The 26,113-nt window shown below is 33.9% G+C and overlaps 1 pseudogene; it reads left to right on the top strand.

The window, feature by feature from the left end:
* The first annotated feature begins 1,258 nt into the window (after window positions 1–1,258).
* Window positions 1,259–26,113, top strand: part of LOC123380050 — a 44,478-nt pseudogene continuing 19,623 nt past the window's right edge.

The raw sequence follows: 26,113 nt of genomic DNA, 5'->3' as shown, positions 1-26,113 counted from the left end.
TGAATAAGAAAAACATTTTATGATGTAATTATGGAAATTATTGTTACTGATAGTGATTACTCTTTAATTATTTAAGGAATGAGACCAATGAAGTTAATAGGACAGTTAGATTATCTCATTTGACAAAATCATCAGATGGTGCAATGAAATTAAGCCATATACGATAATGTCTTTGATATACTGTAGTAGTTGAGGAGTAGCAGAATATGCCTCCCCAAAATATACCACTTTGGCATATTGATTATTTTGGCATATTGATTATTTTGAATTAAGGTTACTTGAGAAACAGCCAGTGCCGAACGATACTCTGATCTCCCTCTGTCCTGAAAGGAGGAAGTCAATCTCTCATGAAAACATGGTCCCTATACCGGGAGGGTAGAAGGCATCATTACTGACAAGGATAGGAAATTTAGGGCCAAGAACAAATCTTCCTCACTAATTTACTACCTGATCCCCTGTTCTGAATAATAGCAATTCAAGATAGCTGCACTTTCAGTTTGGAGGAGGAAAGTTTTATTGATTGTAAGGGAAAGGGAATGTAAGAAGTAGAGAGAAGAACGAAGAAGGGTTAATCTATCAAATCAGGGACTCACAATAGCCAACCTTCCGGCTGGGGAAGTCCCCTGGTAAAGAGCCTGGTAGGAGTCCTGTAGCGTCCTGGGCAGAGCGTCCTGCCCTCAGGTGAGACTTCCAACTGGCTAGCTATTCCTGCCAGAGCAATGTCTATACTACTCGTGAGTGATTGATGGTTCTTAACTAAGTTTGCCCAAGTGCAGTCCCCAGCAAGCTGGGTTTTCTGTTTCTCTTATCGTATCTCACAACCTTGGGAGTCCGGGAGTTTATTTGTTTTTCCTCCTGATCGGTTCCAGGGGGGCAGCCTGGTCTGGCTCAAGGGGGTGAGGCAAGTTAATGGGTCTTGGTGTCAGGAACAGAAGGGCCAGTTATGATCACAGGCCGGACACGGAGCACAAGCCAACAACTAAGGCCCAGTGACAGTGTATGTGTGGCTGTGGGCAGAATTGCATGACAAGTCACACCAACAGCTTCTAGACGGAACAAGCCCAAACTTCTTTGTCCTGGGAATTCTCCACTGTTTCTTAGTCTAAATGCTAGAAAATCTTCCTGCTTTAGTCACTTTAGTATTTTACAAGATTATATAAAGTTTTATTTTCACAATCTCCATGCAGTGTGTATTTTTTTAAGCAAGTAAAGAAAATGGATTAAGTATAAATAAAATAATTGGGATTAGAGAGTTAAAATGGTGGAGAAGTACGGGGAAGGGGATTTTCCTCCTTCCTCAAACACAGCAGAAGTGGGTTTGCTAGACTTCCCCTGTGCTGAGCTTAGTGGCGAAATGAAGTGTGCTCAGACACCAGTGCTTGGGACCACGAACCCCTGTGAATCTGGGGGTAAGTAATGGGAATATTCAATCCTGCAATATCCCACAGTAGGGCATTTGGTGTATCAGCCAGGTATGCTGTGACCTAGCAGACCTATCGTCCTTGAGAAATTATAAATTAGATCTATGTGAAATATCTGGGTGGAAAAAGAGTCCAAACAGTTCTGCCTTGCAGCATACCAAAAATAGTATGAGCTCTTTTACTATAATAGCTTTGTCATTTGTTTTATGGCTTGATTCTATAATTATTTATCAATTCAATTCTTTGACGACACTTTTTGGTTTTTCAGTCAAGTCTTTAGGAGCAATGAACATAATCTATCAATGAAGTTTCTGCTTAACAAAAAAATCAAGAACTACATTTTCTTTTCCCAAAATGGTGAAAGTAGACATGTCATTTGCACAGAATGTTTGTTGACATTGACCATTGGCTATTAGGTATCCGTTGATGTCTAAAATCATATGCAAACCACATGACCTAAATCTGCGAAATAAACTGCAGTACTTATTCAAACATTAGTAACTATTTAGGAAAATGTTTGCCTGAAACCCAAAATGTGGCACACGCATCTACAGAACTTTATTTACATATTATTTGTGAAACACGACTTTTTCTTTTGAACAAAATAGCTATTTTTCTAAACTAATGTGACCCATCTCTAGACTTTCTCCAAATTTGGCACTTACGAAAAGTGAAAATTGTGAATTTTTCAGCTTCATAAGATGGAGTGACAATTTTATATTATGTGTTTCAAATAGAAAATCAGTTACATGAATCCCATTAACATACCTTTTTTAAATTCAATTCATGAAGTCAGTGTTTAGATTTTGGAAGCTTATTCTGTTGAAGGTGAAACATCAGATATTCCTATGAATGCTTTATAAACTAAGTTGAAAGTTCAATGTTGAGGACAAAAAATTATTTGTTTTTGTGCTGTTAACATGACTACAAATTTGGATGGAGACCGGCATTGTTGCACAGCACAATGTACTTACTAAATTTAGAACACTATGGAGCAGAAATGCATTTAGACATGGTTGTGGTACATACATTATTCATAATTGCATCTGAACAGGCTGAGATATTCTGCTAACCCAAGATAAGCAGCTGACAGAATTCATAAAAATTAAGATATATGTCTTCATATACGTGCATGTTAGATACTTATTCAAAGGAATTAAATTACAAGTCATTTGTAGAAATTCTTATTTTGACTAAAATGCCCACCACTAATCAGATTTTTTAAATGTTTAAAACTTTAAAAATTAATGCAATTCAAACTAAGTGTTCAGAAATGATTTTGATATTTTTGTAACTGTCATCTAAATTTTGCTGTATTTTATTCAAAATTATTTAATAGCTTTCAAAATGTTCAATAAATGAAGCACCAATAATCTTCATTTTTAAAGTTCACTTTTAGTTATTGAAAATATACATTGAAGACAGGAAAATGCATTTTTCCCAACAAAATGACAGGGAAAATATGAAAAAAATATTTAAATAAAGCCTGAGATTTAATTTTCATTTCTTTAATAATATCTCAAAAGTCTAGACTTTTGAGAATAATCAGTTGAAGATGCTCCTAGAATGCAAATAGAATTAAGTTGAAAAGAGCTGCAATTTTGCAAAATCTAAATTTGGCCAAATATTTAAGAATAATAACCTTTTTTTATGAAGTATTTTCAAAGTAAGATATTTTGAATGGAGAAAAATGTGTGAAAATTTGGGGGCTGAAATATATATACATTTTAATAGCGAAAAAAGTTATATCCCAAATGACCACCATGTGGTAAAAATTTCCTGAATTTACTTCAGCCCTTATGAGAGATAATATTCTCAATTAAAATATGAAAGTCCACAGAGAATCATTTGAAGGTGTCAAAATTTTAAACTTATTAAAGGTAGAATATAACCACTGTTTACTCTTACTATGTCATTTGTTTTCTCTTATAAAAATACTACCATCATTACCAATACCAGGAAAGGAAGAGGGACCTAGACCTAAAAATGATAAGAGATTACTACAAATGATGCTATGAACAAAATTTGGTAAATTATGAAATAAACATTCTTTGTCAAAAACAACCCATAACCTGGCAAATATCATTCAAGAGGAAATATAATCTGAGGAGCACTACGTGAATTAAATTAAATCAATAGTTAAACCTTATCAGAAAAATAACTTAAGCACATTTGCTTCACTGGGTAATGTTACCCAACAATTAAGGAAGCAATAATACAAATACTTCACAAACTTCACGAACTTAAAGAGGAGGGAATAGTTAACAATACATATAATACATATAAGCAGTCCTGCATCACTCTGATACATTAGCAAAGACACCAGAAAGTTCTGCTATAATACATCAGTATATGAAATCCAGCAATATATGCATATATATATCTAATAAATTATATATGATAAACGTATAATTTATAAATATATAAAAATCATCATACGTAACAACCAAGTAGCATTTATCCTGAAAATGCAAGAAGTTTTCAGAATGAATCAATGTAATCTTCATATTAACACTGTAAAGAAGGAAAGCCACATGATCATATTAACTGGTACAGTAAAAACATTTAACAAAGCTCAACGTGCATTCATATAAAAATTATCATATTGGGAATTTAAAAAAACTGTCCTTAAATTGACAAGGGGGCAGCTACAAAATACCACTGATAACATTATACTTATTAGTGAAAGACTAAATGCTTTCCAGTAGGTCTGGGAACACAGTGAGAACAGCTAATCTCACCACTTTTATTCAATATTGTTTTGGAAATCACAGCCAGTGCAATAATAATAATAATAATAGTAATGGTGATGCAAGAAAAATGCAGATTCGAAAGGGAGTGAAAATTGAAATGTCCCTAATCACAGATGAACTGGTTATTTTCATAGATATTCCAAAGAATCTACAAATAAATCTCTAGAACTAATAAGTGAGGCTACCAAGGTCATCGGATATGAATTCAAAACCAACAACCAATCACATTTTAATGTAACAATCAACAATTGGAAACTAAAATTAAAAAAAAAACTATTTGTAATAACTCCTTTAAATAAAATACATAGGAATAAATCCAGAAAACATATGTAGGACAAGTGTGTAAAATCAAAAATCATGGATACAAGAAATCAAAGAACACCTAAATAATTATACAGATATTCTATGCTCATGCACCAGAAAAGTTAACATAGTTAAAGTGAAAACTCTTTCTAAGTTGATGTGAAATAGAGAATAATTCTAATTAAAATTCAAGCAGTAATTTTGTTCAGACATAGAAAAGCTGACTCTAAAGTTTACACATAAATGGAATGAAATAAAATGGCCAAAATCATTTTGAAAACTAAGAGCATAAAGGACTCACACTATTCTATTTTAACACTTTCTATAATATTCGATTTTAACACTTTCCATAAAGCTACAACTATCTAAACTGTAGTATTGACAAAAGAATAGATGCATAGAACATGTACTAAATGACACATAAAGTATTGTCTGAGAATACGCCTATGTATAGTCATTTGATTTTTGACAAAAGTTCAAAATCAATTCAATGGAGAAGGGAGAGTCTCTTTTTTCTTTTTCTAAGCTTTTTAATCTTTTTTTATTTCAGCTGTATTGAGGTTTAACTTACATATAAAATCATAAGATATTTAAAGTGCACATCGTGGTGCTTTGATATATGTGAACATTGTGCAAACATGCCTCCCATGTAGCTAATTTACACATCCATCACCTCATGTATTTACCTCCCTTCATTCCTTCCTTGTTCCTTCCTTCCTTCCTTCCTTCCTTCCTTCCTTCCTTCCTTCCTTCCTTTCCCTTTCTTTCTTTCTTTCTTTCTTTCTTTCTTTCTTTCTGGTGAGAACATTAAAATTCTACCCACTTAGTACATTTCAATATGGATTACAGTGTTATCAACTATACTCACCATGTTTAATTAACCGATCCTCAAACCTCACTCATCTTGTAGCTGAAAGTGTATGCCCTTTTACCAACCTCTTTCTAATTCCCCTACACCCAGCCCCTAACAACCACATTTTACTCTGTGTTTCTTTGACTTTTTTGTTTTTTAAACCCATGTATAGGTGATACCTGGCAGTATTTTTCTTTTCCTGGCAGTCTTTCAACAAATGAAAATTTAGACTTCATACACAAGAAAAGAAACTTGTGCTTTATACCACATTTTATATAATATTAAAACAAAATGGATAATATATTGAATTTTTAAAAGTAAACTTATTAATTAGAAAAGATCATATCAGAAAACCTTTGTGACCTTGGGTTGGACAAAAGCTTTAGACATGGTTTAAAAAGTACAATCCGGGAAAGGAATTTATCCTTGGCATGCCTTCCTCAGGTCCTGTACTTTCTGATTTAATTTTAGGACATGAAAATCTATGTAATTGAGAAACTACAAGCTTTTTTTTTTTTTAAAGCAGTTTGGGAACGCCAGGAATACTAGAAAGATGGAAAGATTTTATATAAGTGCAAGAAGGAAACGTTAAAATTGTACAGAAGAACTGTATTAGATACTTTAGGAAGAACAGAATATTTAATTATCCTGCTCTATATCTTACAACCATTGTTTTTATGACATGTATAAATGTCTCTATTTCATCTTGAGACATTCGAACTTCATAAACTTAATGTTTTCTTCTGGAAAGCAATCTTTCAAATCTGAAAACCTTATATTTTTATTATCATCTGTCCTTTTATATAAATGGTGTAATATAGTCTGAAATACAAAACACTGTGTGTCTCTGTTACAGATTGAACTAAATAACACAATGTCCTCCAATTTTTCTTCTCTTGAACAAGAGATGCATTAATATATCGATGACTCTAATAAACTTCTTATCCTCAAAAGTATATGTCTGAAGGATTGGGTTTGCATCATACCTTAGAAAGTATGCTATATCAGTTCTTTTTGTTCTTTTGATTTTCTTGTTTGTTGTTTGAAAATTGCAGGCATACAATGTAATATATTGATGAGGGAGGCATATATTTGGGAAACAGCAGTTTGCCTGTCTTCCTTGACTGAATCTCATTTTATTGGCAGGCTGGGTAGTAGAACTGAAGGGCTTTCATGCCCTCTTAGCATTTCAAGTTTGTTTATTTTCTGTTTCCATTAGGAGAGCAGTGGTGAGTTATCATTTATTTTCATTACAGTTTTATGATGCTGATCTTTTCATGAATTTCTATTTTTTATAATATACTGGTTATTGCATACTCATAGAAATATGCATACTAGATAGTAGAAGAAATGTTTTATTAATCTGAATGCCTACCTTTAATGAAATGAAACTACAACCTCTTACATTTCATTTATATATTTGAAAACTACTTTGTCCTAAAGGGTTTGAAGCTGATAGCCACAAATCCTACTATCTTTAAAAAGAGTATAATTTCATTAAAATTGAGAAGAAATTAAGCTGACATATTTTACGGTATTAACCAAAATTGAATTTCCATAACCCTGAATAAGAATATATTGAAATGATCTTTTTTTTCTAAACTGAAACCGTTTTTCTGCTAATGCTAATTGGATTATATCTTTGGCTTACTATCTTGTTATTACAACATATTTAATTATAAAATCATATGAATAACATTACAGTTGTATAAAATATAGAGAATATGCTAACTTAAATTTGCTATATTTGCTCTCAATAATGATCTAGAGAGGCATCAAATTAAAGATGCCAAAGGCATAGTGTAGTTTTTAATACTCTTATCCTTCACCATGCAGTTTTACAGATATCCTGAAATTTTAAGTATAAAGAAAGAGACTGGTATTTGTTTGGTATCTTCCTGATTGTTCCTTCTCCTCAACGCATGCGCGCGCACACACACACACACACACACACACACACACACACACACACAAACAAATGCTATTTCATTGATACATATATTGGTAGATTATCACATATGGTGTGTTAATTAGTTAATTAATTTGGAAAACTGCCACAAATATTATGTATCCATGTTTACAAGTTTTGAAATGTAGTTTATAAATCAAATTCAAAAAATAACAATTGGAATAAGCACAGGAAATTGGAATGCTAGACTAATGTGCATGAAATAAATATAAATAAAATACTATCTACAAGATGGCTGATAATCTTTTACCAGAAATTCTCTCATTAAAAAGTGTAAATGGTAGAATTTAACTAAAAGAATGCAAATCGTCAAAAGTAAAATGAATGAGATGAATTTTTCCAGTGAAATTAATCTGACAACAGTTGATCTCTTTCTGATCAATTTTCTGCTTCACTTATTCACTCCCTATTTCTAATCTGAGTGAAATAATGTGCCATTAGTGATGGTAGTTATATGAAATTACAGATAGATAAGATGTTTAGTGATTGACAAAACATAATAATTCTATTGAAACGGATCAAAATATTTATCACATTTTCCTTCCAAATATATAGAATTTATTTATAAATAGTGCCAATATAATTACATGTATAATAGAAATAATGTATAAAATAATCTGTTACTCTACAACTGTGCTGCTAAGCTCACTAATGCTCACCACACAAATACTATAAGTAAAGGCATCGTTTCACTCAGGATCCTTACATGCCAAAAACACACTCCACCCTATCTGGTTTAGGAAGAAAGATTTTAAGAAAATATTAGACAATTCAAAACTGTCCCTGAGGACAGAGGTCATGAGGCTTGACAGATATGAACCTAATGACATTGCTCAACCATGTTTTCAGGCTGCCTAAAACCCACCGACACCAGAGCTCAGTGCAAAACTTCAGCCACTATTGTCCTTGTCACCTACAAAACATGGATTCCATGTGTCCCCTGTTTTTGTACATTGCTCTGCTCTGAATCAAAACTTCTCTTGGGTGTATCTCAGTGCCTAAATTGTCTGCTTGTGTCCTATCTTCAGTGGATGTTGACAAAGAATAACAACACTAGTTTGTAATCAGGGTAGAGTCATCCTTCATAATGAAGAATATTCAAGAGATATGAGGGGACCCCAATCAAAACAAATGTCCACCAGAGTCCAGCAACCTTGCACACCCTTCTTCCATGTTAAATGGCTAGGGGCACCTGGGTGGCCCAGTCGGTTAAGGGTCTGACTTTGGCTCAGGTCAAGATGTCACAGTTCGTTGGTTCGAGCCCCGCCTTGGGCTCTGTGCTGACAGCTTGGAGCCTGGAGCCTGCTTCGGATTCTGTGTCTCTCTATATATCTGCCCCTCCCCCACTTGCTCTGTGTGTGTGTCTCTCTCTCTCTAAAATAAAATAAAACATTTAAAAAAATTCATAAACAGTAATAAGAACCAGATCAACAACAACAACAAAAGATGCTTCTCCCTTTCATGTTATAAAATCACTTATAAATATGAAAATAAAATATCTGGATCTTTTTCTAGACCATCACACTTAGCATGACTTGAACAGTGTGCTCTAGTCACTTTTTCTTCTGTGTGGTAAAACTTATATGTAATAAAATATGAAGTATCCCATGAAAATTTATGCAATGGAGTGGTCTTGATCACTCACTTCTCAAAAGTGGGGCAACACAAACCCTCAGCCTATTCTGATTCAAAACCAAGTTTTGCTTTTTATTTCTCTAAATTTCTGAGGTATACCCGTGTTTCCTCTCCTTCCACCCTAGTTTTATCTTTACATTATTCTATATGCAAGTTTTAAAATGTATACCATTAAAGGATCTAAAATAGTTGCAGAAAGAGACTGAGGGACAGGAAAATTATTTAAGATGTATATATAAATATATGATACTGTAAGGAAAATATATGAGTAGACAATTCAGTCCTTAGCTTTATAACTGATCACAAGAGTATAATTGATATCTATGCCTTCTTCCTCCACTGTCCTGTCTATATTCCCTCTCTTCACAGCCTGCACCTTAGCTGATTGAAGTTTGTTATTTAATAGGTCCATCCAAACCTTCATTCCTGAAGGATGTAAGTTCATGCCAGTCCTTCACATAGGGGTTTATAAACACTTTCATTATTTAGTTCCAAGCATACTCTCTCTTCCTTCATTATGTAGCATCATATTTGACTTTACAAGAGGTATAAATACCTAATTCAACACTGGAACTGCTCATTTTACCAGTTTAAGCAGTGGTATCTGAACCCCAAAATGGAAGATATTCAGGTTTTATTTCAATTGGGCCATTGTTGCATAACCTGGCAAGCACTTTTGATACATTCCCTTCTTAGATACTAATGAAATCTAAATGAGAGGTAGGCAAACTCTTTCTGTAAAGGAGCAGATAGTAAATATTGGTAGGCCATATGGTATTTTTTTACAACTACTCAACTCTACTGTTATTGCACAAATGCAGCCATAGACAACATATAGACAAATAGATTTGGAGATTTTCCAATAAATTTACAAAGCGGGTGGTGCACCAAGTTTGGCTCACAGGCAATAGATCAAAGACTCCTCCTTCTCTAAGCTGTCAAAATTTAAGTCATGAAAACAAGAAACAAATAAATTTGGAAATGAACTATCAAACTTTGTAGTAAAAAAATGCCACTTCATTTTCCACATTCTTACTTCCCAAACCTGTGTGTTTGGCTCTTTGTGACACGACAGTGCATCTGTTTCCAGTTCAAAACACGGAACACATTCAGTTAGACAGAAATCCAGCTCTGCAAGCTAGCATCTGGGACTTCACCAAGTAAAGGTTTTAAAAGGTCTTATTATTCTCGTGAATGAGTTAGATAATAATACCAAAAATGCTTTTAGGTTAAGTTGCCTTAATTAATTAATAAATTAATTGCCTTAATCCTTTTGCTGTACATGCTCAGAAGCAATGTTGTATAGGAGTAATGATGATGAGGCTATTTGGAACCTCACAGATAGTTTTAGTGACAGAGACATCTACTCAAGAAAGTCAAATAAAACCCAGAATACAATTTATTTTTTTATGTTTATTTATTTTGAGAGAGACATACACAGTGTGTGAGCAGGGTAGGGGGTGCCAAAAAAGAGGGAGAGAGGGAATCCCAAGCAGGCTCAACGCTGTCAGCATGGAGCCTGATGTGGGGCTTGAACCCATGAGCCTTGAGATCATGTCCTGAGCTGAAATCAGACGCTTAACTGACTGAGCCACCCAGGAACCCCAAGAACATAATTTAAAAGACATAAAATTTCTGCCTCTCAGTGATTTAAGGATACTACAATATTCTCAACCTGCTACCCAGTGTTTGGCTGGTCCCCCATGAATATGGTAACCTATAAGGACTGAGTGTTGAACTCCTGGCAGATTGGGACTTTAGCATTGGCAGAAGCAAGATCAATCTCAGTGAACGGAAGTCTCTATTATTGATATTAGGTATAATCCTAAAATCTGATACCATGACACATGGTCACACTTTATTTTTGCACATTTTTGAGCATGCATTGGGATCACTGAGGGTTAGAGGCTAAACTGATCAATATGATTATTATAATGTATGGTTACTACCATTTCCCCAATATAGTCACTATGGTAATAAGTACATGTCCCTTGGGAAAAAAAAATGTAAGAAAACATTTATGACACAATCTTAGGTTTTATCAGAGAGTCTTTTCTCAAAGTTTTCCTTTAATCAAAGGGCCTTGGTTCTGTCATATGATGGCATAGACTCAAGAATTATATGAGGATCCTTAGTGTATACTTTGAGGCTCAGTCAAGTCTATTTTCTGCAGATGTAATTTTTTTTAAATTTTACACATCAAGTAAAACTTTAGTAGCATCTAGTATATTTTGGTCCTGAGGATTCTGATATGTTTTTTATGATTAAAATCTGGGCCCATGAAGAATCTAAGATGGTGGAGTAGTAGGAGGATCCTAGGCTTGCCTCATCCTTAGAACACAGCTAGATAAATATAAAATCATTTTGAACACCCAAGAAATCTATCTGAAGACTGACAGAACAAACTGCACAATTAGAGGAAGAGAAGAGGCCACATCATGGAAGGTAGAAGGTGCAGAGAGGTGATTTGGGGGAGAAACAGATTATGAGTGCTGCAAAGCGGAGGGAGCCCTGGTCACAGAGAGAGGTGAGGGACAGAGGAGTGAGGATGGGGGAGGCATACAGGGAATCACACAAGGAAAACACTTCCCAAAGATATTGACTGGAAAATGAGAGAGGCTGCTTTTGTGAGTTTTTACAACCAGTGGAGCTTAAAGACTATAGTTTTAGAGGTCTGTGATGTGGCTGGTGTGGAACCCTGAGGTGCTGAAGTGCTCCTGTGGAAAAAAGAGATCAGAAGTCCGGGAGCAGATGGAGTGATCTGAAGATCTCCTATAAGGAGAGACAGTTCCCCCTTCTTGAACCACATCTGGAAGAGGTGGCATTGCTTCCATGGACACAAAAGAGCCAACTGGTGACATTTTCCTCCCCCACACCTCAGTTCAAAATAACTCAGCAGCCTAGAAGGGAGTGGCATGATATATTCAATGTGCTGAATGGGAAAAATATGCAGCCAAGAATACTTGAGATTCAGCAAAGCTATCAGTCAGAATAGGAGAGACAAAGAGTTTCCCAGACAAAGAAAAACTAAAGGAGTTTATGACCACTAAAGCAGCCTTTCAAAAAATATTAAAGGGGACTCTTTGAGTGGGAAAGAAAGACCAAATTGACAAAGACTAGAAAGGATCAGAGAAAATCTCCAGAAAAAAATGACAAAACAAGTAATAAAATGGCACTGAATTCATATCTATCAATAATTACTCTGAATGTAACTGAACTAAATTATCCAATCAAAAGACATAAGGTGTTAAGTTGGATATAACCAAAACAAAATTAAACAAACCAAAACACAAACACCCATCTACATGCTGCCTACAAGAGACTAATTTTAAACCTAAACACACCTAGGGGACCCTGGGTGACTCAGTTGGTTAAGCATCCAAGTTCAGCTCAAGTCATGATCTCATGGATCATGAGTTTGAGCCCCGTGTCAGGCTCTGTGTTGACAGCTTGGAGCCTGAAGCCTGCTTCACATTCTGTGTCTCCCTCTCTCTCTACCCCTTCCCTGCTCGCTCTCACACACACTCTCTCTCTCTCAACAATAAATAAGCATTAAAAAAACCCCAAAAATCAAAGACACCTATAGATTGAAAATGAGATGGAGAAATACTTACCATGCACAGGGATGTCAAAAGAAGCCACAATAGCAATACTTACATCAGAAAAAAAATACTAGATTTTAAGCCAAAGACTGTACAAGAGATGAAGAGGGGTATTACATCTTAATAAATGGGTCTATTCAACAAGATAGAACAATTATAAATATTTATGCCCCCAACTTGAGAGCACCCGGAATTTAAAACAATTAATAAAAAAAAAATAAAGAAACTAATTGATAAGAATACAATAATGGTAAGGGATTTTAACACCCCACTTACAGCAATAAACAGATCATCTAAGCAGAAAATCAACAAGCAATCAATGGCTTTGAATGACACACTGGACCTGATGGACTTAATAGATATATTTAGAGCATTTCATCCAAAGCAGCAGAATACATACTCTTCCAGAGTGCACACGGAATATTCTCCAGAATAGATCACATACCAGGTCACAAATCAGCCTTCAACAACTACAAAAAGATCAAGATGATACCATGCGTATTTTCGGATCAAAAAGCTATGAAACTTGAAGTCAATTACAAGAAAAAATGTGGAAAGATCACAAATACATGGAGGTTGAAGAACATCTTACTAAAGGATGAATAGATCAACCAGGAAATTATAGAGGAAGTTTAAAAATATATGGAAATGAAAACACAATGGTTCAAAATCTTTGGGATGTAGCAAAAGCATTCAAAAGAGGGAAACATATAACAATACAAGTCTGCTTCAAGAAGCAAGAAAAATCTCAAATATACAATCTAAAGTTATACCTAAAGGAGCTATAAAAAGAACAGTAAATTAAGCCTAAAACAAGCAGAAGCAGAAAAATAATAAAGATTAGAGCAGAAATAAATGACATAGAAACAAACAAACCATAGAACAGATCAATGAAACCAGGAGCTGGTTCTTTGAAATAATTTTAAAAATGGATAAATCCCTATCGAAAAGAATAGAGAAAGGACCAAATAAATGAAATCATGAATGAGAGAGGATAGAACATACTCAACACCACAGAAATATAAACAGTTGTAGGAAAATATTATGAAAAATTATATGCCAACAAATTGGGCAATCTAGAAGAAATGGATAAATTCCGAGAAACATATAAACTACAAAAACTGAAACAGGAAGAAATAGAAATCTGAACAGACCAATAACCTGTAAATATATTAAATCATTAATCAAAAATCTCTCAACAAAGAAAAGTCCAGGGCTAGATGGCTTCCCAGGGGTTTTCTACCAAACATTTAAAAAACAGTTAATACCTATTCTTTTTTTAATACCTATTCTTTGGAACTGTTCCAAAATATAGAAATGGAAGGAAAACTTCCAAACTCATCCTGAAAGGCTGTCAAAGATCCTGTATAGCAAAACAATCTTGAAAGCAAAACAGGAAGCATCGCAATTCCAGAGTTCAAGTTATATTGCAAAGCTATAGTGATTAAGACAGTATGATACTGGCAAAAAACAGACACATAGATTAAATGGAACATAATAGAAAATCCAGAAATGAACCACTACCAAATGGTCAACTAATCTTCGACAAAGCAGGAGAGAATATGCAATAGAAAAAAGACGAATGATGTTGGGAAAACTAGACAGCAACATGCAAAAAAAAAAAAAAAAAAGAAACTGGACCATTTTCTTATACCAAATACAAAAATAAATTCAAATGGATGAAAGACCTAAATGTGAGACAGGAAACTATCAAAATCCTAGAGCAGAACACAGGCAGTAACGTCTTGAAATCAATCATACCAACTTCTTACTAGATATGTCTCCTGAGGCAAGGGAAACAAAAGCAAAAAAAAAAAAAGTATCATAACTTCATCGAGATAAAAAGTTTCTGCACAGCAACAGAAACAATCCACAAAACTAAAAGACAACTTACAGAATGGGAGAAGATATTTGCAAATGACATATCTGATAAAGGTTAGTATCCAAAATCTATGCAAAACTTATCAAACTCAATGCCCTAAAGAGACATACTTCAGTTAAAAAATGGGCACATAACAAGAATAGACAATTTTTCCAAAGAAGACATACGGATGGCTAACAGGCACATGAAAAAAATGATCAACATCACTCATCATTATGGAAATATAAATTAAAAACATGATGAGACACCACCACCTCACACCTGTCAGAATGAACTACAATTAACAATAGAAACCAACAGTTGTTGGTGAGGATGTGGAGAAAGGGGAACCATCTTACGCTTTGGGAGGGAATGCGAACAGATACAGCCAGTCTGGAAAACAGTATGGAGTTTTGCCAAAAAGTTAAAAATAGAACTACCCTATGATCCAACAATTGCACTACTAGGTATTTACCCAAATGTTAAAAAATACTAATTTGAAGGGATACATGCACCCTGATTTTTGTAGCAGCATTATCAACAATAGCCAGATTATCGAAAGAGCATAAATTTCCATTGACTGATGAATGGATAATGAGGAGGTGGTAAATATATTTATTACCACCTCTCATACACACACACACACACACACACACACACACACACACACACAAAATGGAATATTATTCGGCCATAAATAAGAACGAAATCTTGCCATTTGCAATGATGAGGATGGAGCTAGAGACTGTTACGGTAATCAAAATAAATCAGAGAAAGAAAAATACCATATGATTTCACTCATATGTGGAATTTAAGAACACAATAAATGATCAGGGAAAAAAAGAAAGGCAAACCATAAAACACAGCCTTAACTCAGATTTTTTTTAATGCAGATATTGCATACAGAATTTCTCATAATTTCATCTGGCATCATTCTATCTCATCTCAAATATATTCCTTTCTTTTTGCTCTAATATCATCAGTATCCATACATATTTCAGAAATTTAATTTGCTTTAAAAAAGCACTTCTTTGGCATGTAGAGTCTCTCCTCTGAGACACTGAATACAATACTGAAACTTTGTATTTCACATGGTGGAAATGCTGGAATCTAACTCTTGTTATAGTTTGGAACAGCGACCGGCTTCAGGTGAGGAACATGAGGAGAAATTATTATTCCTTGGCAAAATGGTCTCAAGGGTTTCTAGTATAGCAGGAAAAAAACCTGGGAAAGGAAGGAAGGCTGCTTGTGATGAAAATGAAGCTCAGTGAGACTTAGAGGTCAAAATGGGTATCAGTTCAATCTTTAAATTCTGATAAGTGTTCCTTTTCCAATTCTCAGTGTCCCACTCTTTCAATAACAATGCCCTATTACATCAGAGATACAGTGTCTAAGGAATAAACTTCTTTTCAGTTTGCTATTTACTTGTGGTTTGCAGCTATACTAGCCTTATGACTGGAAGAAATGGTTGTTTCCTCATAGCACAATCATAGAAAATAGCTACGTCTCATCACATTTTCTTTTGTGAAATTAAGACTGACAAAAGGCTCATTCTGTAGGTTTTTCAATATATTTACAAGAGCCAATTAGCCAGTTCTTGTATTCATCTTGAACTTTACAATATTTTTTGGCAAGAGACAAGTACATCTCCCAAGAACTTACTCTCAATTTGTAATTCATTATAGATGATTAAAGACAATGATCTATTAAGCATTTCTACATTGTGTACCATGGTTCCTAGTGTCTCATACTCAAATACTAGAGGGTTACTTGATGCTTTTTAAATTCATTAAAGCCAGTTAACCTATTCTCAGGTCTCATTCTCTTGAGTGTCAAAGCTGACATCATGGTAAATGTCAATTTCTATAATACGTTAATACACAGGGCTCTTAGAAGCAAACATCAAAAACTACTCTTGTAAGTTTCTTTATAAAGTTTATTTATTAAATGATATTTTCTGTTTCACAGACTCTCTGGTGGACTAGAATCTGGCTTAGAGGACTAGATTCTGAGAACAAAGGCCAATGTCCCTACAGTCATAGGGATATCAGTCATAGCTACATCAGCTGTGGATTCTGGGCACCAGGTACCAAAATCAATTGCTACTTCCCAGAGTCAGATGAAGCCGCCACTGTCCCCTCAGCAAAACATAAAATCCACACAAATCTTTCTTTCACATATTTTTTTTCTTGAAGTTTAAGTTCTGCATGAGTACATCTGACTACCAGCACCTGTGTTATATTTGTTTATTTGTAGTTAATGGCAATGCATTTTCTGATTTCTACACCGAGGAATTATTTACAAAATGTGGGAGATTCCCCACATGTGAGAATGGTATGCAAGATATGCTGAGCTGACTCAGTCAAGTACAACGGCCCATCCAATGACACATTTTGTTCAACTCACTGTAGGGGTTGGTCTCACAGTGTTCAACCTCCCCTCACCCATGCTTATCCTAGCTTTTGTTAATGATTTTTTTTTCTTTTGAGTTTATTTAATGTTTTGAGATTTATTAAGGTGTCAGTTCATTTATTATGATCTTGAGGTTCATTGGATTTTCTGAAGGTGAAATTTGTGGGGTTTTTTTCTTAACAAGTCTGAAAGGTTTTTAGCATATTTTCTGTAAATGTTTTTAAAAACTTCTCATTTTTTAAGTCCTTTGGTAACTCTGATTAGATATATGTTAAATCAACTTGCTTTATCCTACAGGTTGCCTTACCTCTCTTTCATATTTTTTTAAAATTTATTTTACTTTGATTACATTTTGAACAGTTCACTTTAATTTAAATTCCAGTTAATTGATCTTTCTATTCAAATGAATCTAATAAGTTGTTTACTCAAGCCACTAAATCTTTAATTTGGTTTATGTATTTTTTCATATCTGTATAAAGTCTCTCTGACTCTTTTTCAAAGTTACAAATTCTTAAAATCACTTTACATATTTCCTGATTATTCATGATATTTTCAACATTCTCTTGTACTTCTTAAAACCATTTAAATATATCCAACTAATTTATGTCTCTGGTATTAACAATACCTGAAGTTTTCATATGTTTGTTTCTAATGTCTGTTGTTTCTTCAAATTCACTTTTCTTATTGCCTGTTTGAGTGCTGTATGAATTTGGCTATGAAGTCTCTTGGAAATTTAGCCAGAATAATTATTCAAGTTCAATATGAAGTTATTTTCCTCCTGAAATGGATCCCATAGTCTTCTACTGGTTGCATGAAATCAACCATTAAATAAAATTATCCACATGTTTTGGGATTATATAAATATTGTAAATTTACGCCATGAATCCACATAATAGCTGACTTGTTGTTCTTTATTTTCAATTAATATTCCTTAGTTTTTCTTTTCTTCATTTACCCAAGGTCTATGTCAAAACAGGAGACTTTATTTACTATTTATTTCTGCTTTTCAGGCTTATTTCTTATTCAGCCTTGCATTAAGTTAGATTATTTGAGGATCTTAGCTTATGTAGATTATGATATTATACTTTCTATATGGTGTGGGCTCTAGGCTTTAGTTCTTTAATCTCTGTTCCCATGCAACCATTAAAATTAAGGTGAAATTCATTAAGTTTTGAAATACTCTTTAAAGTGAAAGCTGACTTTATATTACCTTATCATACAAGGCTTTTTCATTTCAGTTTTGTTACTGTCCTCCAGATTCTTTGATTTGTTCCAACTCAAGGATACATTTTTAAGCAAAAATAATTACCCAGTGTTTAAGGATACATTAACCAGAAGGATCATTCATGGAATCTACTATATTACTCTATTGTTTTATATTTTATAGGAGGAAAATATCTAGCAAAGGTGTTTTCAGCTATCCTTGTGGGTCTCCCCCTGTAAGTCAGGGACTTCTTTTCACTTGCTACTTTTAGAATTTTTTTCTTTATCATCATATTTTGCAAATTTAACTACAATATGTCTTGATGTTGACCTGCTTTTGTTGATTTTGATGGGAGTTCTCTGTACCTCCTGGATTTGTATGTCTGTTTCCTTCCCCAGAGTAGGTAAATTTTTAGCTATTATTTATTCAAATAAACTTTTTGCCCTCTTTTCTCTATCTTCTTCTTCTGGGACTCCTATGATATGAATGTTATTACATTTAATTGACTTGCTGAGTTCCCTGAGTCTATTTTCATGATCCATAATTCTTTCTCTCTTTGTTTAGCTTCCTCATTTTCTATTATTCTATCTTCTATATTACTTATTTGTTCCTCTGCCTCACCCATCCTTGTGGTCTTTACATCCAATCTGTTTCAAATTTCACTTCTTGTATTTTTCATTTATGTTTTTTTTAACTCTTTTATCTCCGTGGTAAGGGACTCCTTGGTGTCTTCTAGCCTTTCTCAAGCCCACGTAGTATCCTTATGATTGTTGCTTTAAATTCGGGATCAGGCATATTATTTATATCTGTCTCGATTGGATCTCTGGCTGTGACCTTTTCTTGTTCATTCATTTGGGATATATTCCTCTGTCTTGGCATTTTGTCTAAGTTTCTGTCTTCTTCTGTGTGTTAGAAAAGCCTCTTATGTTTCCTGTTCCTGAAAGTAATGGCTTTATGAAGAAGAGGTCATATAGTACCCAGAGCCTGGCATAGGAAAAGCATTTTCTCACTAGTAAAAGGTAATGAGAAGTATGCTTGTATCTAATTAATGGATTTTTCACTGAAGGTTTTGTAACAAGTTTTTATTTTGAAGCTGACACATTACACTTTACCTATTAAAGAGTTAATGCTATTTGCAAGTGTCATGAACCTTAGGCCTTAGGGAATATGAACCAAGATGACTTAGCCCTTACAAGACTTGAGAGGTGTATAAACTTCCCATTTCCCATTAATTCATTACAGGTAATAGGCCAATATAAATTATTAATTATGTCTCCATTCTTTCAAAGTCCCTTCTAATAGTAATAGCATGCATTCTATCACTGGATACTGGATATCCAGTGACACACTATTCTTTATAGACTTATGGGTTTGTTGTTGTTGTTTTTTTTTTGTTGTTGTTGAAAAATTCTGCTTTTAAGCAAAGAAAGCATTGACAGAAATAGTATACTCACCAAATATATTACTACAAAGTATAAGCAATATTAGTCATGATCTTTAAAATATTAAGTTAAATAGTGCTGTCTGAGTAGAGAATTTATTTGGAAGGATTAAAATAACAACCCTTAAGTTTCATTACATCCAGTTCATTGACTAACTTCTCACTCACCAAAACAAGAAAAAACAATGATAATTAAATTAAAATGACAAAAACCTGTTTCTTACAATATTAGATATTGTTAGAATTTATTTTCAGTAGTCATCAGTGTAGAAACATGTTACATTAAAGAGAAGCAAAGAGAATAATTTTTATTTGTCCAGTAATTTAGGGGTGAGGTTTTATGTAAGGGATTTTATGTGTGAAAAATGACTCAATAAACTGATCTGAACTATAAATCATTAGCTGTAAGAGAAAAAGCAAATTTACCTTTACTTAAATTAGTAATAAATATGTATGTTGAAATGGTTCAGTGTATTTTAGAAGTATATTAACCAGGGAAAATATTAATATCCATTTCAGTAGTTTTTAAAGGTTAGAATTCCCAATTCTATAACACAGCAAAAAATTCTTATTAATTGAGATATGAAGTATTCTAAATTTTCAAACATTGCCATTCTGGTAATGATTTAAGGTTGCTAAGCAGCACATTTTTAATATATAAAGCTTTATTAGGGAATCTGTATGAACATTCAGGTAAAGTAACACAATTTTTATATAGGCATTTATAAATTTATCATGTTATCAGTTATGCATTGATTAGGATTATTAATAACAGAGATTATAATGATTAAACACTCAGCAGTTTTGTTTTTTTTTTTTTTTTTTTCATATATGACATCTTTCTTCAGTGAGCTGCCCGGGGCCTATTTGATGGTTTACAGAATTTTAAGGACACAGACTGACTCTACTTTTCTGCTCTACTGTACATAAATTCCATTTTTTAGAAGACTCCATTCTTAAGAAATCATCTGCACTCTTGTTCATGGCGATGACTTGGAAAGACAATCCCAACCCCAAGCACCAGAAAATGTATTAGTGTCTTACTTGGTTCAAATTGTTATAACAAAATTATTATAGACTGAGTGGCTTAAACAACAAACACTTATTTCTTACTGCTGTTGAGTCCAGAAAGTCAATGATCAAGCTGCTGGCAGATCAGGTGTCTGGTGAGAGCTCTCTTCCTAGCTTGTAGATAGCTACTTTCTTCCTGTTTCTTCACATGGCAGAGATTAGAGCAAAAATCAAGTTCTCCTGTCTCTTCCTATAAGGGCACTAATTCCATCACGAGAGCTACCTCTTTATGACCTTCCAAAGGCCCCATCTTCACATATCATCACATTGAGGACTAGGGTTTCAATATATAAATTTGGTAAGGATACAAAGAAACAATAATAACAATCAGGATGTGCTATCAATTGCTAATTTCCCTCTCTGGTTATTGGCTTAGGCATGAGCATGTGAGGCAGTTCTGGCCAATATGAAGCAGAAATGGATTCTGCAACTTTAGTGGGGGGGGGGGAGTAGAAAAGTTTCATTCTTTCTCTAAACCTTCTTAAGTGGATTTGCACCCGGGGGCTGCTATAGTTATCTTGCAACTGTAAAAGAACCTAGTCCGAGGGGGAAAAAATCATATCCTGAAGATGGCAGAAGAGAGTGATAGAAAAAAATACCAATCTTGGGGCGGTGGTGGCTCAGTCAGTTAAGCATCCAGCTCTTGATTTTCAGCTGGGGTCATGATCTCACAGTTTGTGAGGTTGAGCCTCACCTCACATTGGTCTTCTCACTGACAGCACAAAGCCTGCCTGGAATTCTCTCCCTGTCTCTCTCTCTGCCCCTCCCCTGCTCATGTGCTCAAATAAATAAATAAATAAACTTTAAAAAAATAAAAAAAAGAAAAAGAAAAAAATACCAATCTTGATAAAACCTTGCGCCACAAATAAAACCCTAAAGTCTCCTCTAAATTTCTGTTCCACAAACAGAAATATTCTTATTGTTACAATGAGCCTGTAAATTCAGAGTAGTTTTCTTTGTATTTGTAACAAAGTATCATGATCTTATAAGAGCAACAGTAGAAAGTACTACACCGTGATATTTTTTTTCTTACCTGATATATGATTGATCTTCAGGTTTACATTTTGCTCTAAGTCAAGTTTTAAATATTTATAAGACAAAATTAAAGGAAAAGAAATATAAAATTATCCCAAACAAAAGTGATAAGAATGACATGTCTGATAGTATCATTAGAGATTAAAATAAATACTATACTATCTTTTAATTTATTTCAAAAATAACATACAAAATTCTTTACAATATGCCAAAATGTACTTCTGTATACACTGTATTTAGTTTTGCACATTGAAATACTGAACACAGGTATGTCCTGCTGTCATGATTATATCGTAACTTCAGAGGGATCTGATAAAGACACGATGAATTTAGGGAAATGGAGATTTATAAGGACAACAGAAACCCATCATTTCTTTTAAACCATGAGAGAAGTTTCACTGGACAAATGTCCAGTGCCTAACATATCCTATTTATCCTAACAACCTAATTATAAATGTCATAAAAACTCTGTAAAAGTTTTGGGGGAAATATCCCAGTGTAAGAGTGGCAATTTTTATTTTTTCACAAACACGAGAAATGTTTTGTGCAATTTGTGTTCTCAATCACTTGTGGTACAAGAAACCCATTTTTGGTCTTCTATTGATGATTATTCTATGCTTTGGTAATTTTTGTATACTTTTTAATTTTCTATAATGATGTGTTTTTTATATTAATCCACACCTCTCATCATGACACTTAAAGAAAAGTTAATGATAGAACTAAAAAACGAATGTAAATATCAAAAGGGGTAAGGATCTCTTGCCTGTATTTAAGATTTTCTTATATTTGAGAATGTATATATTTTGAATGACAAGAATGTCTTCTAATAAGCAGAATTTGTTCCACAATAAAATTCTATATAAACTTGCTTTCTAAGGAAAGATTTTTAAACCATCGTTAAAGAATAAAGGCAGAAACATTTACCAACAGACTATTGAAAAATCAGCAATGAACACTTATTACTAAGTAACATAATTTATTTTCTGTACAAAACTGAAATTTGGCCTCTTCAGAAGGAATGAACGGCAGGAGCTATTTTCTGAAGATATATGCAAAATTACCATGATTTCAATGAGTCATTATCACAAATGCCTGGACAATTATGAATTATGAGTTAAAGATAAACTAGTTGATAGAGGACATTGAATATATGTGTTTATGCCTATTATTAGATGATTCATTACAAAAAGGCAAAAATTTAGTTCTTATGCCCAGAAAAAAAGTCACAGTGCCTCTGCGAGTGGGCTTAAATTAAAATATGTAAAATAGAAATCGGTTCAATCATAAAATAAAGGGAAAGGGTTTCCCTTACTTAAATACTTACATGTACTAAGTAAACTTCTAGTAGTAGCGTTCAATGGCCAAGCGGTGTGTTGGTTAAACGCAGGCACATTAGATTCAAATGGTCTAGGCTTCATACCTTAGTACCAGGTTATAATTGTACCACTTCAGCTTACTAATGTGTATCTTTGAATAAATTACTTAACCTCCATTTTTCCCAGTTTCTTCATCTGTAAAATGCACATGATGAGGATAAAATCTATAGTGTCATTATCATTTTCGTATAAGTTAATACACGCAAGGTTCTTAGTAATGCCTGGATTATGTGAAGTATACATTATTTGTTGATTTTTTTAAATATGGGAAATTTGTTATTTCTGTAAAACATGATAATTAATTTTGCGTGAAATAAAGCCAAGATTTTTTAATGAGAAAAAGCAGATTCATTAGTAGTATTCACTGCTCTAAGATCATTATATTTCATTGTATCGGTTAATGCCTGAAGATGAAATAAATGATAGAAAAAATTGATATAATATAAATGAATTAGACTAGTTGGATATCTGGTCTTGTTTTAAAAGCTACAAAATTAGCAAAAGAACTTTTCACGATTATAAATTCTAGCATGATTACCATTGATCACTATTTGCACAAACTGCACAGATTATGGACTACTTTGGGGGAACCAAACAGAAGTCATGAACTAACAATATGTCAGAACACTGAGAATATAAACTTCACAAATTTGAGAAATCCTAACAACAAGATAGGCTGCTTTTGCACATTTGAAGGCTCTTTCTAAATCCTATAAGATATGCCACATATTTTGTTTGACAAGGACATGGCTAACAATATTTCAAGAGTGTGACCTCCAATTCGAAATATTAAAGGCAAAAAAAAAAGCAAACTATTTCAAATTCCAGTGCACATTGAATATTTTTTAAGTTTATTTATTTATTTATTTATTTATTTATTTATTATTTAATCTCTACACCCAACAAGGGACTCGAATTCACAACCCCGAAATCAGGAGATGCACGCTCTTCCGACTGAGCCAGCCTGGTGTCCTTTGAATATATTTTTAAATAAGCGTAACTTTCTATTTGTATATAAGACTGAATTGTTTTTTTTTATTTTTTTTAATGTTTATTTATGTTTGAGACAGAGAGAGACAGAGCATGAACGGGGAAGGGTCAGAGAGAGGGAGACACAGAATCTGAAACAGGCTCCAGGCTCTGAGCTGTCAGCACAGAACCCGATGCGGGGCTCGAACTCACTGACCGTGAGATCACAACCTGAGCCAAAGTCAGCCGCTTAACCGACTGAGCCACCCAGGCACCCCAAGACTGAATTGTTTTTTAAAAAAAAATTTTTACATTTATTTATTTTTGAGAGATAGAAACAGCGTGAGCAGGGAAGGGGCAGTGAGAGAGAGAGGGAGACACAGAATCTGAAGCAGGCTCCAGGCTCCAAGCTGTCAGCACAGAGCCTGATGTGGGGCTCGAACCCACAAACTGTGAGATCATGACCTGAGCCGAAGTCGGACACTAACCGACTGAGTCACCCAGGCGCCCCAAGACTGAATTGTTAATTGATACTATACTCATAATCTTGGCAGCCTTCTGTGATTCACTGATGAATCTGTGTTACAAATAAATAAAAACCCCATCAATATGAGAAGCAGCAAGCAACACAGGAGCAATTCAGTATGATATTGTGCTTAACATGTAAAAACAATACCCACATTCCTAAAGAAACCTGCTAACTACGAAAAAAAAAAACAGTAGGAAAATTGAAGTCCCTGTCATTAAAAATGGATTGATATATCATCTATATGTATTTAATATGTGTTGTGTCCCCTTGCTTATAATACAAGTTCTTATTAAGCAATGATCCCATTTTGTTTATATTTGCATTCTACTCAGACCCTTCTATAATGTTCAGAAGACTTTATATTCACAACGAGCTTTTGCCAAACCTAGAAAATACTTTTACATCAACACCTGTTGCTTCCATTTTGTTCAGGTCACTGAACCCAATACACCCCTAGAACTGTTTGTGCATTGACAGGCTGCAAGCTGACATAAGAAACTTTTCCTGTGGATATTTCTCTGGCATTTCCAGGTTGAGACTTTATAATCTCAAAGTGAAGGTCAATGTAGTAGACATAAAACAAGAGTACAGTTCAATGCAGGCATTCAATGACAAGTTAACTTGATATGGTTTAAATATGCTGCTCTCAGGATTTGATTAAATGTGGGCTACCAGCAGAAAAAAATGGACTGTATCTCCTTTGGGCCATTCTCAATAAATATTCAGAGAGTCTCAGAGCAATTTATCAAAAGGTTATACTTTTCTGACAGGCACTTGGTATATCAACATTCTATGTTGTCAATTAAGGACGGACTCATATTGTACAACTTCCAGGAGCTGGGGTTGATACCTTCCTAAAAACATTGATAGGCCATCCAGGATTGCTTAATATTAGGGCATCTTACTTCAGCCTATACTTTTTCCTTGAGAAACAATTCTAAGTCTTCTCTAACGCAGGAATGAACACATAAATATGGCCAATGGTCATTTCTACAGAGTCCCATTTATTTATTAGCCAATTAATTAAATTTTTCAATTATGCAATGTATATTATATAAATATATATTTATATTAACTGGTTATTATTATGTGATTGACAGTATGTACAATAATCCTCATAATTTTACATTAATGAAAATTAATTTGTTTAATGTTTATTTATTTTTGAGAGAGACAGACAAACAGAACATGGGCAGGGGAGAGGAAGAGAGTGAGGGAAACACAGAATCTGAAGCAGGCTCCAGGCTTTGAGCTGTCAGCACACAGCCTGACGTGGGACTCAAACTTACTAACCATGAGATTGTGACTTGAGCTGAAGTCAGATGTTTAACTGACTGAGCCACCCAGGCGCCCCTAGAGATAATTGTTTTAATTTTGGAATGTTTCATCTAAGTTTTTTTAATTCAATTACATCACAATTCTTAGTAGGCCCTGTTGACATTAGGAAATTTCTTATCTTTCTACTAGAGAACAAATTATTCTAGGTGATTCAGATAATTACTTAAATGCTAAATTACTTAATCCAGTATTTTTTTTTTACTTTATTTTCTTCTTTCTTTCATTTGTAACTCTTAAGAACAACAGTAAGAATTAACTTAGTTATCCTAAATAAACAACTGCTAATTAATAGTAAAAAGAATTACATAGCACACTGTGAGAGTCATGGATAGTTCTCTAAA

The sequence above is a fragment of the Felis catus genome, chromosome C2 (assembly GCF_018350175.1).
Source record: "Felis catus isolate Fca126 chromosome C2, F.catus_Fca126_mat1.0, whole genome shotgun sequence".
In the NCBI taxonomy this organism is placed as follows: Eukaryota; Metazoa; Chordata; class Mammalia; order Carnivora; family Felidae; genus Felis; species Felis catus.
Note: the sequence above shows the minus strand (reverse complement) of the source record. Positions and strands in the feature narration are given on the sequence as shown.